Genomic DNA, 18264 nt, shown 5'->3' with positions numbered 1-18264 from the left:
GTCTCTACTAAAAATAAAAAAATTATCCAGTTGTTGTGGCAGGTGCCTGTAGTCCCAGCTACTAGGGAGACTGAGGCCAGAGGACCACTTGAGCCCAGGAGTCTGAGGTTGCTGGGAGCTATAAAGATGCCACTGCTCTCTAGCCTAGACAATAAAACAAGACTCTTATCTCAAAAAAAAATTGAATAAGATAGTATATTTTATATTGTATGGTTTTTACCACAAGGAAAAGAAAGAATTTTACCTGGCAGCTCACTAAGACAGACGGGGTGGAGCTGTCCGATTTGGCACAGTCAGAAGCCCATGATCCCAGCCTCATGGCTTCTTTTCCCAGACCCTCCCATCACCTCCACCAGCACATCCCCCAAGCATGTTCCTCAGAATACATATTAAAACCACTAGACAGGACTTCTAAACTCTCTCTAGGATGACCCCCAAAAGCTGCAGGTCAAATCACACTCTCAAAAAACTCTATCTCTAAAATCACCACAGCCCTTCCACACAGACTGCTCTCCCGCCATCCTTCCCCAGCCCCTCACAGCCTTTGGGAACTTCCAGGATGTGGCCCCAGTTTAAGTGTCCCACCTCCCCACGCCCCCACCCCTTCTACTCCAGCTGCATCTGATTCGTCTTTTTCTTACCCAGTCAGGCACTGACCCACAAACATCATAATGTCCCATTTCCTGCTCCCTCCGCTGGGTAAATCCTTCTTCCCTCTCTTACTCCCCTGCACTCAGCATTAACCACGACAATCTCTCAAGCCCCTACTAGTTGCCTCTCTCATCCCTATTTGTGAAACAAGAGTGGTGCGCTCACCCAGTACACCAGCTCAGAAGGCAATTTCTGTCTCTACCTTAGTCACAGTCAGGCTCTATCTTCACACTCCCACGCGCTGTCCAGTGCCACTGCCGGCCAGGTGTTCCAAGAGTTTCATAAGTATCCAAGACTCTCAGATAAAAGAATTGGGGGGCACAGTTGGGAAGAGATGCAGGCACAGAGGAACACTGATGACAACTCCAGCCACAGTTCTGATCCCAAGGAATAGGAAAGGAGCGGGGTGCTGGGGAAGGTGGTCTCAGACATAACCAGCCTATAGCAGGAAGCACCAGAGAACTACAAGGAAAAAGTAAATGGCGTGTTGGCACACATTTTTAACTTTAAAATAGACCCCTGACTAAAGAACACAACAGTTTTTATCTTTGTCTGTGAAGCTCTTTGCATCTCTCTTGGATCTTACCAGAAGGACTTCCATCACACGTCCAACCCGCCAGCACCCAGCAACCACGGGTGCCCACCACTCACTCTTTGCAGCGCCTATACCAAACTCTGACCCAGGACACCTGAGTTGACGGGAAGAAGGTACAGGATAGGAAAATAAGGCTTTTGAGAGGAAAAGCCAGGCTTCCTAGTTTACATCTGCATAACTCCTTTGCCCACCACAGGAAATGATTGGGCTACCCAAAGAAGGTAACCCATTTCTCTTTGTTTGGAAACACGGTGATTACACACGTGAGAGGGAGTAAATAAGATAAAGGACCTAATGCACGCTAGGTTTTTCATTTAGTGAGCAGAATGAAAATCATTTGAACATATCCCTGTGGGAAAAATAATCAATTTTTCATAGACTTGTTATAAGTTTCATAAAATACATTGCACACATTTTTAAAAGAAATGGCTTTTTAATGATACTTAAAATATATAGCATGCCAAGAATTATTTAAAATGTGTTAGAGGCTTGAAGGTTGGTACTGCCTGCTAAAATATAGATGATTTGTATAAGCCTGAATCCTTAGGATAAATGTGAGACCTGGCTTACCTTATTATGACGCTACTATGAAGGAGTCGGTATTCTGGCTGTTAAGTAATTGGTATGAATCCACAAAGATATTACATCCCCTAAACTAACAGTTAGCAGTTGCCCATTGGTCTGTGTGCATTAAGTAACTACTCTTAACCCACAGGCCGACAAAACATTGTTCATGTAGAAAAAGTCAACCCAAAGCAGAGCAAGCACAGTCATCCCCACCAGGAGTATCAACCCCACTCATTCAATAGATGTTTTCAGGACAGTGCAGCAGGCCCAGGAATGTGGAGATATATGATCAAGGCTTGTATGTCATCTAGCTTTTCGATCTCTCATCCAGGCAGAGTAGCTTGGTTTTTATAAGCAACTGGTTCAATTTTCCACATTGGTTGGCCAGTTTTTCACAGGAGCACATCTCCATCATGAGGGAGCGGCTCTGCCCCCCGATCCTTCTCCAGCTCCATATAAGCATTTAATGTGGGTCTATAGGGCATAGGTAAGAACACGGAGGGAAAATTCAAGAACAAGAATATGGAGGACAATCATAGCTGGGGAAACAGGCCGGAGAGTCATACAGGTTCTGTCCATACAGCACAGGCTGACCATGGGTCACAGTTCCAGAAAACCAAGGATTTTTCCCTCTATTTTCTGCCAAATAGCAATGGGCTGGCATGTAACCAGCACTTCATATATATGAATGGCTGGATGGACAACAGAGAGCGAGAGACATAATAAAGATTTTTTTTAAACCTGCCTGAAGCAGGTCTAATACATGAAGATTGAAATTTACCAGAAAAAGCATTAGGCTTTACCATTTTTCATTTATGCAGCGAGGTAAATACTGTTACGCCAGCTGGCGTCTAAGCACCTTGCCTCAAGGAGCTATGAAGACACTGAAAATCACAGAAATCGGAGGACTTGTGGTCTAGCTAAGAAGACAAGTAAACCTGCCCAGAATAGAGACACCAAAGGTCAAAGAAAGGGGCACTTGCAGGAGTTCACTTCCGGCCCACGCGGGCTTGAGAGCACTTTTGGGAGCTTTAAGAGGGACATTGGAAGTATGGTAGGCTTTGGTTTGTTAGAGGGCTGGAGGTGACATTCCAGATGGGTAGAGAAACAGAAACAAAGATTTGGAAGTGGAAATAAGCATTGTGTTTGCTGAGAGCAACGACAATAACACCTGTCCTGATCCAGAGCTGTAGGAAATAGGGCTCCTGCTAGGGTGGGGCCCCCAGATGGAAGCAAGGATAACAAGCTGCCCGAGAAGTTGATTTGTTACGTAGGGGAGTCATTCCAGGATGCTGGGCAGAAGTGACCGTGAGTTCCGTCAGTGTGCTGAGAATTCACCCCAGGATTCCTCTAAAGAGCATGCTCCCCTGACATTGAGTTAATGATTTCATTTGCACTCAGCTTTTCAATATCCCATCTCAGTGGTTCCCAATTTATGGACCACAGAGTTATGGCAGAGGTCCCTGAAGTCATGTAAGTACTTCCCGGAGAGCAAGGAAGAACTTGCTCCCATACCGCGCCACTATTTTGTTCTAATATATGCAGCTACTGCCGTGTGAGACATAAAATGCAAATACATTCAAAAGCAACAATAACCTGAGTTGCCCCAGGCACCAGCCTGTGGCTACACATGAAGTCACTTTAACAATAACCCAAATGTCACCGGCTCCAGTCTCCTCTGCTGTTCATGCAGGGCTTCAGCCTCGGGTAAAATGCCCCCTGGAGCATTTATTTGCAGAGGTTTTGAGCGCGCCCCTGAAAATAAGGCCATCTCTTCAATCGGCCACTGGGCGGCGCTGCATCTGCACAGCTCCACTCACAGCCCAAAGCTGCAGGACGGTTTACATGGCACAGTACATGAAAACTCCTCCTTGCTCTTTGGAGCTACTACTCCCCAAACAGTAATATTTGTGCTACAATATATTACTGAAGATTTTTTTTCCTTTGGAAAAATAGCTCTTCCAGTTTTTACTTACAGCCCTTAAGCTATAAATGAAAACTGTATTCAAACATGAATCCAATAGAGGTTGGTCAGGGGGAAAAAACAAATACACAAAAATAACCACCAGGGACAGATCCCGATACTCGCAGGGACAGCCCTATGCTCACCATTGCACCTCCGCAATCTGCTGTCAAAATTTGCATCCTCTTTGACCCAGCCAATTAAAATAGCTACACAAAGAAACAAAAAGTATAGGAGGATTTCCACGGCAGATTATTTGCCAGAGTGAAAAAGGAGAAACAACATAAATGTCTACTAGTACAGGAATAGTTAATTCTAGAATATAGGCAGATATTAAAAATAATGAAGTTGCTTGTAACTGCTGGGTGGAAAGAATTCTCTTTTCACACAAGAGACAAGAATTTCTCTAGACCAAGGTTGGGATATAAAAGTATAAACTTATTTTATCTTTTAGAAAGAGAATGGGGAAAGAGAAAGAGGACGCACTGTGGCATCTCAAAGAAAAAGGAAAGAACGCACTCCTGAGATTCAGGGTGTAGCTGAATTTAAGGGGGACAAGAAATAAGGGTCATTGCAGCCAAATTCCCAAGGTATTGTGAATGTGAATGTTGTATCTGTTTCTCTTCAACAAGATTGAAGATAGACATTTTTCCAGGTGTGTCTGATCCTGAAGACTGATGTGCATACCCCATTGTTTTTCCAGGACACGAAGGAACTGCTTGAGGCTATGGGGAAAAAATTCTAAAAGGCAGATTTAGCCAATAGGTCTAGCAATTATAAGGCAATTTACATTTCCTTTCTGTCTGCTGGGCTTCTCAGTGGTTTGTGAAAAGGGAACTTCACAGGGTGCCTCGCAAGAGAATCTAATCTATAAGGATTGATCTTTAACTGCTACTAGCAAAATGTAGGATTAGGCATTTTCCTGCTATTTTTGTAATTTTTGCAAAGCCACCCCTTTCGATAAATATTGCTATAGAAGATCTGTAAGATATAGTTAAGTGACATTAGGTATAGCACAGCCCCATGTAAAAAAATGGTGGGGGAAATACCCATGTCCATCTCCAAAACAAAGTCTCCTGAAGGACTGGCAAGCTTTCTTCTACCTTCCCCACCCCTCAGATCCATGAGGGCACTGATGTGGGAAATAGAGACAAGTGTTAGAATCCTCAATCAGCCAAATGTTTGACAGGAGCGACAAGATGAAAAAGTAGCAGATGAAAAAAGGCAGCTGGCTAGGAGGTGGGAGAGAAGTGGTACCTGGAGCTTCTAGAAGGAGAGAGCGGATGGAAATACTGGAGCAGAAGCCACAAGACAGACCAGGGGAAAGCAGGGTGTAAGTATGTTTCGCTGTTATGTGCCACATGATCCTTTCACAGAACCCATAAGTGATCTGGAAACCCTTAGTGATCTAAAGCACCCAGTGAGGTCTGGGGGATCAGATCTGGGTTTCGTTTGCATGTTTCTGGCTGCCTAGGAGGTGAGAGCAAGAAGCCTAAAGCTGTAAATGCATGAAAAATGCAAGGAAGGAGACCTAAGGAATTGTCCCAGTGGGCACCTCTGCAAATTAAATTAGGTACTGGTGAACTTGGTTACCATGAATACCTATTACACTTTTATTTTCTTTTAACACCTGTTACTTATATTCAGGACCAGTACTAGGTCAGGTGGGTGAGATAAACTTAAGGAGGCACACACCCTTAGGGTTTTGCCTCATTTGACCTCTGCAGATCTGTTTTTCCAGCTTTCAATGGGTGCATTTTTATTTTTTATTTATTTATTTTTGAGACAGAGTCTCACCATGTCACCCTCAGTAGAGCGCCACGGAGTCACAGCTCACAGCAACCTCAAACTCTTAGGCTTAAGCGATTCTCTTGCTTCAGCCTCCCAAGTAGCTGGAACTACAGGTGCCTGCCATAACACCCTGCTATTTTTTTGTTGCAGTTGTCATTGTTGGTTAGCTGGCCCAGGATGGGCTCGAACATGCCAGCCTTGGTGCATGTGGCTGGTGCCATAACCACTATGCTATGGGCGCCAAGATAACGTGTGCATTTTTGAAAAAATAAAATAAAATTTTATTACAGATTAATATGTGAGTATAAACCATTAGGTTATATAATTTACACATAGAAGCTTAAAGTCAGGGTTGTAGCTGTGTACTACACCCAGAGAATGTGGCATATATCCACATGGTAAGCTACTGAAAGCCCCTCCCCTTCTTAAATTTAATTGAAATTGTCTTTCACATGGGTCTGGGATTAATTTCCTTGTTTCAAATTGGTATTGAGTACATGTGATGCTTATTTTTCCAATCTTGTGATACTTAAGGAGAATGTTCTCCATTGGTACTTTTTTAAAAACTGAAAGTAAAAAATTAAATTGGCAAAACACACTCGATTTCCACTAGTCTGTTTTGGGGATTTTTAGTGGGTTTGGGTTTTTAAAAAACAAAAAATGCAAATCTAAATAATACCCGACAGAATCTATCCTGTTTTTGTTTACCTGACCCTGTAACAGGAGTGTGGATCCCTTTTCCTCTGGCCTGGGGCTCAGGTGCACTACTTAGCCAAGCCTTTGCTGCCCTCTTCTGTTCAGAAGAGGAATAACCCACGGCAAATACAGACTAAATTTGAGGAAAAAACGCTAACAGGAAACTTTACGCCAGGATGTTTACATAAGTTGTGTAAAGTGGCTTTAAAGAGGATCCGGTGTTACAGTGCTATCCATAGAACACTTAAATTAATACTTCCCAGAAAAAGTAAACTTTAAATCAGATAAGATTGGATCAGGATAAATTGCACACCCACCTAAATCGCTGAACAAAATCAATGGAGTGATTCTTTGGTCATTGGACTAAGAGATTTAAGATTGATTTTTTCCCCCTTTTAGTAAAATATGAAATTCCCTGGTAACTCGAAGTATTATTGGAGTCCTTTATCTTATGAGGATTTATGTGGCAAAGGCACAGCAATTTGTCTAAAAAAACCTTTCTTTCAGCAGCTATACAGATGGCTGAATTTGCATGATCTCATCAGGCAATGACTTTTAAAAGCATTAACCTTAGAAATGGGAGGGAAAGTTTCCTGCTAAGTACCCGGGTTCTCAATCATAATATTAAATATTCCTTTGCAAACTCAGTTATATCCTAATCAATTATGACCTCTTGCAATATTTAGTGATCTGCAGGGAATTTTGAAAATCTAAAGGTCTTTATGCTGTCCTGAATGCACTCTGTAATGGGATTGCTTTACAGGAAGTTGTTCTTTCTGAAGAAGATGGCTGTGCACCATTGTTGCAAAGCCCTGCTGGGCTCGCCTGGTCCGTGAGCTGCTTCCCTGGTAGGGCCATCGGATGTGTACTCTGTGCTGCTGCTTCTCACAGGGGTCACCACTGTTGGGCACCCACACTGTATTAGGTACCTTCCATATACATACATGTTGACAATGAGTTACCATTCCCTAATTTCTCAAGTAAAGAAACTGAGGGTGGAAAGTAACTTAGGTGAGATGATGAGGTCTAGAGCAGCACTGCTGAGACACCCAGATGGTAGAAACTCAAAATCTGTTCTCCTGATGGCTGTACCTCTTCTCAAGGCTCGTCCCCCACCTGGCAGGAAGGCACACCTGAGACCAATACCTCTGTGATAATGAGAATCACCTGGAAAGCTTGTTCAGCACAGCTTCCCAAACCCCCTACCCTGGAGATATAGTCAGTCTGGATGGGGCCCAGAAATCATCTTTTACACAAATGATCCAGACGGTTCTCATCATCAGGTCTTAGACCGGGGGCAGCAGGTTAGAGGACCAAACAGTAATTCAGTATTATGAGCCAAGAAATCTCCCAACTATTCCATTCTGTGCCATACAGCCCAAAAGTGGCCCAAGATGATCTGCAATGAGTGGGCATGGCGGGGGCCCAGTGCCTTATTTGCAAAATCGGGAAGCTGGCTGGAGCTTGCCGGCCCCTATCTTAGACCACTCATAATACCATTAATAAGAGAGACATTAATGCTTCTCATTTGTTGCCTCACTAACGCTGCATCTCCGTGAGGCCATTGACCTCCATGAGCATCTTCCAAACACCATAAAACAGCACTCATGTCAAGGAATAAAGCAACAAAGTCAAGGTTGGATCTTCCCTACCTCTCCAGAGAGCAGCGCTTTGTAATGTCAGACCGAGGTTTGTGACCTCCTCTGTCTCCATCACTGCATGATGTAAGGGGAGGAGATCGGTGAGCTGGGCACAGACAGATGAGCAAAGCTTGAAACTCATCATATCAGTGAGAGCTTCCAAGATGGGCATCACCTGGGGTACACACCTTCTTCCAGTTATTCAATCACACTGATTGAAGTGCTACTCTGAAGGGATTTTGCAGATGCAATTAAGGTCCCAAAGCAGTTGACCTTAGGGTAGAGAAATTACCCCATGGGCCTTTTCTAATCAATTGAGTGCTTTAAACTTGAGCTAGAGGCTTGGCGCCTATAGCTCAACCGGCTAAGGCGCCAGCCACGTACACCTAAGGTGGTGAGTTCGAATCCCCAGCCTGGACCTGCCAAACAACAATGACGGCTGCAACCAAAAAATAGCCGGGCGTTGTGGTGGGCGCCTGTGATCCCAGCTACTTGGGAGGCAGAGGCAGGAGACTCGCTTGAGCCCAGGAATTGGAGATTGCTGTGAGCTGTAATGCCACGGCACTCTGCCCAGGGGGACAGCTTGAGGCTCTGTCTCAAAACAAAAAAAAAAAAAAAAACTTGAGCTAGAGGCAGAGACAGAGGAGTCAGAGAGAATCACAGCGGAAGGAGGATTCGATGGAGGGTTAAGATTCTATTGCTGGTTTAGGGATGAAAGAGATCACGAGAGTGCCCCAGTTGACAGGCAGAGAGAAAAGGGGTTCTAGTCCTACAAACATAAGGAAATGTGTTCTGCCAACAACTAGTGAACTTGGAAAAGGCCCCAGATCCCCCATGAGAACCAGAGCCCTGGCCAACGCCTTGACATCAGCCCCATGAGACCCAGCACAGAGCAGAGCATCCAGGCTCCCCCTGCCTAGCCTTCTGACCTCTAGAACTCTAGAAACTCTTATTATGGTAAACTGCTAAGTCTGTGGTGATTTTGTAAGCAGCCACAGAAAACTGATACAGAGAGGCCTAGAATTTTGATGTCTGAATTACTAGTGGGGGTGATAAAATCCAACAATTTCTGGCTTTAAATGTAGATTGATGTGTCCCCCACCCAAAGCCAGACTCATTCATTCTACCTGGATGCTCAGGAACTGCGGCCAGCGTGCAAGCCCCCTTCTTAGGAATGTGGTTACCAAGACACCAAGATGAAGTTTATCCAAGACCAACTTGTAAGCTTATTTCAACACACCTGTCCTGTGTAAAGCCTCAAACCAGATAGCGGGGATGAATGGATAAGAGGGGATGAAAAGATAAGGAGTTTACATCTTGGATAACAGACAGATACTTGAAAAATTAACTCCTAGTCAAGCATTATAATTGAAGTGTAGGAAGATCATACCAGAGCTCAGAAAACAGGGCAGTTAATTCTAAACAAATGTTGCAGTTGACAAAGGGCTAGAATGAGTTTTCAAGTGAAAAATGTTGGCAGAGATGATAGAGGACTTTGAACTATGCTCTTTATGCCAGGAACCCCCCAGAGCCTCTGCAACTCTCCCTGAATCCTAGGAATTAGTAGCTCTGAGCACTGAGTAGTTTGGGGGGAACCTATTACTATGCTCTTCTTTACACCCTCACGAAGATGGCCGATGCGCTGCTGAATGTGAAGATGTGTTGGATTTGCCACTGCTGAATGCATGAAAAGTCACTCAACATCAAAGATCATTCAGCCATGGATGTGAGAGCCTCCGTCACCTGACAGTGCTTACAATAGCCAGTGTTGTCTTAAAAAATTTTCCCCAGAGCATGAAAGGTGGGGAGGGCTGGAGGAAATGAGAGAACGCGGCTTAACACAGTGAAATTTCGATTGGCACCAGCTCCCAGGCAGCCTTTTAACAGAGATGTTTAATTGATCTTTATTGAGCAGAACCTTCCCTTCTGCTTATAAAAGAAATGTTCACTCTTCCCCCCAGTTCTAACTGAAGAAGTTAATAGCCTCGGTTTTCTCCGACAGCAGCGATAGTTAATGACCGGGAGACTGCCATAAATACAGTTTATTGTCCAAAATACAAGCCACGTTCTAATCGGCCTTCACCATCAAGACAGGCTTGCCTGCATCTGTTGCTCTTCAGAGGGGCTTTTCCCAGCTGCCAAACACTTTGCATCTGCCACTCAGGGTCTGCTGTCCAATTAACAGATGCCTTCAGCAGAGTAATCTATAGGCCTTTGCCAAAGCCCCTTGGGGATGCTGTAAGGTGTGTCCATTTGATCCTCTTCAGCAGTGGCTCCCAGACACTCCCCAGACCTGGGCCATGATCGTTTGCACACATTGCGCATGAATACTTTGCAGGAATGAAAAGGATCATTTCATACTTCCAGGATTCAGAGACACTCCACGATTCAGTACAAATAGAGCCACTGCTCAGGAGCTATGAAAAGTGGTTGAGAAGAGAAGTTAATACTTTCCAAGTTACGTTAGTTCATTTTTAAAGGGCTTTATTGATGTTAGCATTACTTCTTGAAATGGCCTTTGAACACAACAAGTCGTCTTACAATTTCTGTTTACAGCTGGGGAATTTTGGATTGAATGTTCCTACTAGCCTGCTCTTTGTGGAATAGATTTGTCAGTAAACTAGAGGCTGGTACTTGCTGCTACAGTAAACTATGGTCACATGGGGCCTGGTTCTACCAGTCTGAATTCTGCTCCTCCTCCTGGCTGCTGGCATTGCCTCCTGTCACCTGCCACCTCCTAACCCTCCAATTTCCTTTTTTTTTTTAAGACAGAGTCTCACTCTAGCTAGAGTACAGTAGCATCATCATGGCTCACAGTAGCCTCAAACTCTTGGGCCCAAGTGATCCTCCTGCCCCAGCCTCCCGAGTAGCTGGGGCTACAGGTAGACACCTCCACTCCTGGCTACTTTTTCTCTCTTTTGTAGACCCAAGGTCTTACTCAGGCTGGTCTTAAACTCCTGTCCTCCAGTAATCCTCCTGTCTTGGCCTCTCAGCATGCTAGGATTAAGGGCGTGAGCCACCAAGCCTATCCTAAGTTGCCATCTTAAGGTAGGCACAGTGGCCATAATTTCTAAACCAAATTTGGAAACCTATTGTGTTCCTAGGTGGACATTCAGACAAAAAGGTTTGAAACCATGACTATCTGGAAAAATCTAAGCTAGGTGATCACTCTAATAGCGTGGTTCGAATAAATCCCCAAAGTGCTAGCAAAGGAAGGTGAAGGAAGGAAGTGCCTACTGTTTACTGACACGAGAATGTTGTTAAGGCAGGTGTCAGACGGACCCAGAGGCTTACCTTGAACCTATAGGGGGAGGCGAAGGGAGGAGTTTCATACCTGAGCGTCTGACTTTCATTTCACTTGGTATGACACTTAAACCATTAAGGACTAAGCTGGTGTTGTCATCAAGTCCTTGCCAGATGTTATAGATTAAGTTTTTCCTCCCCCTGAAAAAAATGCATATGTTGAAGCCTTAACCCCCAACCCCTCGGAATGTGACTGTATTTGAAGATAGAACCTTTAAAGAGGTGCTTAAGTTTAAATGAGGCCCGTAGAGTGGGCCTTAATCCCACGTGACTGGTGTCCTTATAAAAAGAGGAAGACACCCCAGAGGTGCCAGAGGAAAGCCACGTGATGACACAGAGAGAAGATGGCCTTCTGCAAGCCAAGGAGAGAGGCCTCAGGAGAAAGAAAATCTGCCAACAACTAGTTTCCGGAACTGTGAGAGGTATCTCTTGTTTAAGCTACCCAATTTCAAGTATTTTGTTATGTCAGCCCAGGAAGTAGCTAAAGACTCCACAGTAGTTGGGAGGGAAGTATTTTTAAAGTGGGGATTGGGAGCTTCTCAAGGACCTGCTGGCATCTTCTCCCTGATAGGACAGTGTTATCCCCGCCTGGAAGTTGCCATGGGACTTGAAGCCCTTTCTGATGGGGAGTTTGGCTAAGCCTCCTGTACTTGCAAATCAGTCAACATGTGTCAATTCTTTTCTCTGCCTACTCTAAAGCAATTCGAATCTCCTGCTGCTGGCCTCTGTCCATCTATCACATCACCAGCGCATCAGAACAGCCCCGCAATCAGGTTCAGACCTTGTGCCAAGCTCTGCACTGAGTGATTTATGTGTGTTATCTTTTTAGAATTGTCCACAACTCTTCGAGGCAGGGACTATTATCCTATCCATACACAGGAAGAGAGGTTCAGGATAAGTGTCCAAGCTAATAGAGCAAGCCAGCATGAAAGTTGTCAGGATAAAATGGAATCATTAGTGGAAAGAAAAAAAAGAAGGAAAGAGAGAAAGAGGAAGGAAGGAAGGGAGGGAGGGAGGAAGGAAAGAAGGAAGGAAATCCTGAGTAATGGATCTGGGGAAGGCCGTTAAGGCAGGGTTCTCATGCACAAATGCCTGGTAACAAGAACTACCATAAGACTCTGCAAATACCACAACATAAGCCGTGTGGTCCTTAACCTCCCCGAATCCTCACACAGTTTACCATGGCACACAGTTTCTCACTGCAATGACCTCTTCCCAAAGAGACAACATTCTGTTTTTTGGTTTTTTTTTTGACACAGAGCCTCAAGCAATCCCCCTGAGTAGAGTGCTGTGGCATCAAAGCTCACAGCAACCTCCAATTCCTGGGCTAAAGCGAGTCTCCTGCCTCCGCCTCCCAAGTAGCTGGGACCACAGGTGCCCGCCACAACGCCCGGCTATTTTTTGGTTGCAGCCATCATTGTTGTTTGGCGGGTCCAAGCTGGATTCGAACCCACCACCTTAGGTCTACGTGGCTGGCGCCTTAGCCACTTGAGCCACAGGCACCGAGCCTGACAACATTTTGTTTTAGAGAGCCTATCTCTGTTATTTAGCTTGACACCTAACCAGAGCAGGGATTCAAACTCCAGTCTATCTGGCTTAGAACAGGAATCCACGATTGTCTAATCCCCATGTCCAGGTGCTGGGGATCTGGCAGACTAGGTCTGACCCATGTTTCTATCCTCTCCAGCACTGATTCTCATTCAAACTCCAGCAAGCATCGGAATGGCCTAGACCGCTTCTTAGAGCACGATTGGGTCCTTCTCCAGCCCCAGAACTTTATATTCAGTGGGACAGGGATGTAGCCCAAGAATGAACATTTTTTAGTAAGTTTCCAGGTGATGCAGCTGCTGCTGGTCCAAGGACCACACTTTGAGAACCACAGACACCAGACAGTCCCTTAATCATAGAAGGGTTAAGACAGATTTGCTCATTTGTTCATCTCTTGCCCTCCACCAGACTCTAGATCTTTCTCGTGTTGTCCCACAGTTCCCTGCTGTGTTATCCAGGGACTGGAGTGTAGTACAAAGAGGAGAAGCAGCTTGGTATGGGCTGAATTTTCTTTTCCCCAACTTTCTGGCTCCCCCACCAAAATTCACATATTGAAGACCTAACTCCCAGGACCTCAGAATGTGACTGTATGTAAAGAAGAAGGAATTCAGACACCCAAGGAGACCCCAGAGACAGACACACACAGAGATGACAATGTCTTCACACAGCAAGAAGGCAGCCATCTGCAAGCCGAGGAGAGAGGCCTCAGGAACTCACACCTGCCAGCCTCCAGAACCAGGAGAAGATAAATTCGTTCTGTTTAAGCCAAACAGTTTAACATCTCTGGCATTTTGTTATGGCAGCCCTAGGTCACTAATGAAAATACCCAAAAAACAAATGTAGACGGAGGGCTAGAAGAGCTGATACCCACGTGTTGTTTGCTCCCTGCCAAAAGCCGCTATGGACACATCACTGATTTAACTCATTCCTCACTATCACCCTATGAAGGGGGCACTATTTTACAGATGAGAAAACTGAGGTACAGAAAGGTTCAGTGACTTGCCCAGGGTCATACATCTAGCTTGTGGGAAAGCTGGGGTTGGAAGCCTGTCACCAGCCTGGGAATTCTCTGTCCTGTCTCAGAATGACTACCTGTGTCATCCAGTAGGACTTCCACAAAACCTTCCAAACTGGTCTTGGAGGCAGCATGGAAGATAAAATGAGGGTACCGTGCCCCCATCCTCGACAGTGAAGGAATCGCAAGTTGGGAAGTTTGGGAGAGACAAGGAAAGCTAGTTGACCTAGGAGACCATAAGATGAGAGGAAAAGATACTTAGCCTGGCTTACCAAGGCCCAGAGGCGGGAAGTGTGTGCAGGATGGCTGCCACCTGGATTCACAGCCCTGCCAGGAACATGGCTCTGCTGTCAGGTGGCCTTGTGTTCCTCTGGGGATTTTGGTCCCTCCTGAATTCAGCCCATCCTGACTCGGCTATGGGTTATTGGGGCATAATATCAGAAACGGCTCACTCTCTCTAGCAGTCACTTTTCTAGAAAAAGCCGAGAAAAGATGCCAGACTGAGGGGCTCACCTTCATCTTCGGGCTCAGGACCTCTCCACCTTAGCATTAAGTGTCATTTGAACTGGATAATTCTTTGTTGTCAGAAGTTGCCACGTGTACTCTAAGATGTTTAGCAGTCCCCCCAGCCTCTACCCACTAGATGCCAGTAGCACAGTGCCTACTTGTGACAACCAAAAATGTCTCCAGACATTGCCAGATATCCCCTGGGGGACAAAATTGCACATAACCTCTGTTGAGAAGCACTCTTCTATCTTACAAGAGATACAGAAAAAAATACTACTTTAAGACACTTATTTCCACTACAACTTGAACTTTACCTTGGAAGAGAGAACAATGTAACCTAAAAATTGGTACCTTCATATTAAGTTAAAACTTTTAAAAAAGACACTTGTTTCAATCTGTCAGAAAGTTGTCATACTAAGATACACAAGTGTTCTCTATGAGGTGAATTGAGTTGCGTTAGAGGAGGCCTCCCTTGTACAGTGCACAACCTACCCAACTGCACATAGCAGTCCTCCTGCCCTTCTTTTCTCAAAGCCTGATGGTAGAATGAGGCTAATCCACTCTACATTTAATCATTCCTTTCTATTTCACAAACTTCTAAGATGCTTATTGGAACCCAAGAACTGAGAACACCAACAAAATTCAAGCTGCCCAGACTAAGCCTGAGGTTGGGTGTGGGTTTAACCTTTCTCCGCCCTGAGTTGAAGATTAAGAAAATAAAACCCATGCTGATCCTTCTGATTTTCTAGTCCAGCCATACATGTGTGACAGGCATGAAACGCTAATAACACTTTTTCTCCCTCATTGCTGAAGCAATAGATAAAACAATTTTATAGCTATGTCCTGCTCTCCCTAAAGCAGGCCGTATTAATTAGGGAATAAAGCAGTGACAGGGTGTGCGTTAATGGGCTATTAATGCCTACCCTGGGTGCCCAGCATGGCCTGGAGCTAAAGGCCGAGCTATTTCCACCACCCAGCAAGTGCTCTAATAGCCAATTAAAGCCCATCCTGAATCGACTCCTACCTCTTGGCTGGGAGTTTTTTCGATTTAAAAAGTCATGAAGTGTCCAAGTAAGCATAGGTTTAGTTCTAAGGCACAGTCCTTCTCTCTTACAATAAAAGGGAAGTCCACCCACAGAGGAAGAGAGAGTGGAATAAAAGGAAAGGCCTGGTGAGCCAGGGACTGACCTACCAACCCTGGAAGCAATTCTTTGACCTTTGCTAGAGACTAGGGAACCCAGAGTTATTTACTCCTCCCATCCCTTCTTGTTTGTCCAGCTGCAGGAGGAAAGGAGACTACGCTTTGGTAGGAGCTTTTGTCGTAGACTGTAGTAGAAACTCGATAGCTGACCACCTCTCCACATTGACTACCCCCTTACGGTAACCTAATTTTCATTGACTGGACATGCACCCCATGTCTATCTGTACAGGAGGCCTCGTTCCTTATGGTGGCCCTCACCGTAGGTGGACCAGTTTGTTACAGTCTCTTGGGTGGTCAACTTACAGAAGTTCCACTGTATTTAGTCCTGTGTACATCTTATCTTCTAATAATACCCATCTCCTTATAACAATAAAAACCCAGGTAACAGACACTGAGTGCTTCCCTTGTTCTGGTGCTGCCATAGGCATGCGTCTATTATCTCATAAATTCCCATCACGGCCTCCCAGGGGAAGGGCTATTTTTATCCCCATGTTGAAGAAATAGACACAGAAAGATCAAATAATTTACTCAAGATCACATACCTAGGGAGTAGGAGTTTTTAAACCCAGGCTGTCCCCTTCTAATTCCAGTAGCCTAGATGGAGCTGGAGCAAGGCCTATAGGTCTCTGCTGCTCACCTTGACTGGGCATCACAGGCCACTGCCCGGGAAGGAAGTAGGTTACAGTGTTCCCATTTTCTCCTCCTGGGGGTGGATGTGTTGCTCTACCAGGAGGTAGTGAGAAAGAGAGGAACTGGAGACTGTAATTCAAAGCAGGCATCCTCCAACTACAGCCTGTGGGCCACATGCGCCCACCTAGGACATTTATCCGGTCCGCCGAGTGTTTTTGCCACCACTGCCTGTCCCACTTAGCAGCCGACTCATCCTGGGGCCCGCAGTCCAGCCCTCCAGTGGTCTGAGGGACAGTGAACTGGCCCCCTGTTTAAAAAGTTTGAGGACCTCTGATTCAAAGTATGGCCTGGGACCCAGCAGCATCAGCAACACATGGGAGCTTGTTAGAAATGCAAACTCCTGGCTGCAGTGGCTCACGCCTATAATCCTAACACTCTGGGAGGCCAAGGACGGAGGCTCTCTTCAACTCAGGTGTTGGAGACCAGCCTGAACAAGTGTGAAACCCCATCTCTACTAAAAATAGAAAAAACTAGCCAGGCATTATATAGAGTGCCTATAGTCCCAGCTATTCAGGAGGTGGGGGCAGGAGGATTGCTTGAGCCCAAGAGTTTGAGGTTACAGAGAGCTAGGCTGACACCATGGCATAGAGCCCATGGTGACAGAGTGAGACTCTGTCTCGAAAAAAGAAAAAGAAAAGCAAAATCCCTGCTCTGGCTTGGCACCTGTAGCTCAGCAGCTAGGGCGCCAGCCACATACACCAGAGCCGGCAGGTTTGAATCCAGCCCGGGTCCGCCAAACAACGACAACTAAAAAATAGCTGGGTGTTGAGGCAGGCACCTGTAGTCCCAGCTACTTGGGAGACCGAGGCAAGAGAATCACTTAAGCCCAAGAGTTTGAGGTTGCTGTGAGCTCTGATGACATGGCACTCTACCAAGGGCAACATAGTGAGACTGTCTCAAATAACAAACAAAACTCTCCTGCTCTAGATCTACAGCCTCAGAACCTGCATTTTAACAAGATCTGCAGGAGATTCATATGCATGTTAAAGTGAAAACCATGGAGCTGGAGTTCAAAAATCTCATTCCTAGGGTGGTATTCTCTTCTGCAACTAGTTAAAAGGAGGCAAAGATTCATTTAGCATTGACTCTGCTCAGTCACTTTGGTAGGACACTAATTCATTTACTTGCTGCCAGAACGGCAATAATACTGAGGCTCAGAGTGGACAAGCAGACCAAAGTTTCCATAAAAGAACATGACACCAAGGCTTCATACAAGCCCAGAGCCCATCGGAAAGACCCTTCAGCACGCCCCCCAGAAGCCCATGCTGTAGCTCATCTGGCCCCAGGGTCTGTCTCCAAGCAGAGTTTGCACCACTATGCAGATAACCCCAGGGCCACACACAATATCAAAAACATCCTAATAGTGAAACACTGAAAGCTTTTCCTCTGAGACAAGGAACCAGGCAAGCAGGCTTTTCTGATTAACATAGTGCCGAAAGTCCTAGCCAGAGCAATTAGGCAAGAAAAAGAAAAAGCATCACAGCCAAAGGGAAAAGTTAAAGTATCTCTGTTCTCAGATAACATAATTTTATAAGTGGAAAGCCCTAAAGTTTTTTTTTTTTTTTTGGTAGTTTTTGGCTGGGGCTGGGTTTAAATCCGCCACCTCCAGCATATGGAGCTAGTGCCCTACTCCTTTGAGCCACAGGTGACACCCCCTAAAGATTTTTTTAAAAAAGAAAATTCCTATAAGGTATCCCAAATGTCACCATAAATAGGAAAAAGTAACAAACTCATATTTTATATTTTGTATATACATTTATCAACACATAGAGAAATATTTTGTAAACTTTTGTAATGAATGTTTTGTAAATAGAGGTGCATTTAGCTACAATTGCCCATTTTCCCTATGTGTGTCTATATGCCAACTCTTAGGGCAGCCTACAACAAACACATTCAGCACACAAAAATTAGTTGCATTTCTACACAGTAACAATAAACAAGCTAAAAAGGGAAATTAAGAAAACAAACCCATTAAAAATTACATCAAAAAGAACAAAACGTAAGAGCTGAAAACTATATAACTTCTAGAAAAAGAAAAAACGGGAAAAGCTTGATGACTCTGAATTTGGTTTGGCATGTTTTTTTTTTTTTTTTTTT

This window comes from Otolemur garnettii, unplaced genomic scaffold (genome assembly GCF_000181295.1).
Source record: "Otolemur garnettii isolate 467f Iridium unplaced genomic scaffold, OtoGar3 scaffold00006, whole genome shotgun sequence".
Classification (NCBI taxonomy): Eukaryota; Metazoa; Chordata; class Mammalia; order Primates; family Galagidae; genus Otolemur; species Otolemur garnettii.
The sequence above is the reverse complement of the archived record's forward strand: the minus strand, read 5'-3'. Positions refer to the sequence as shown.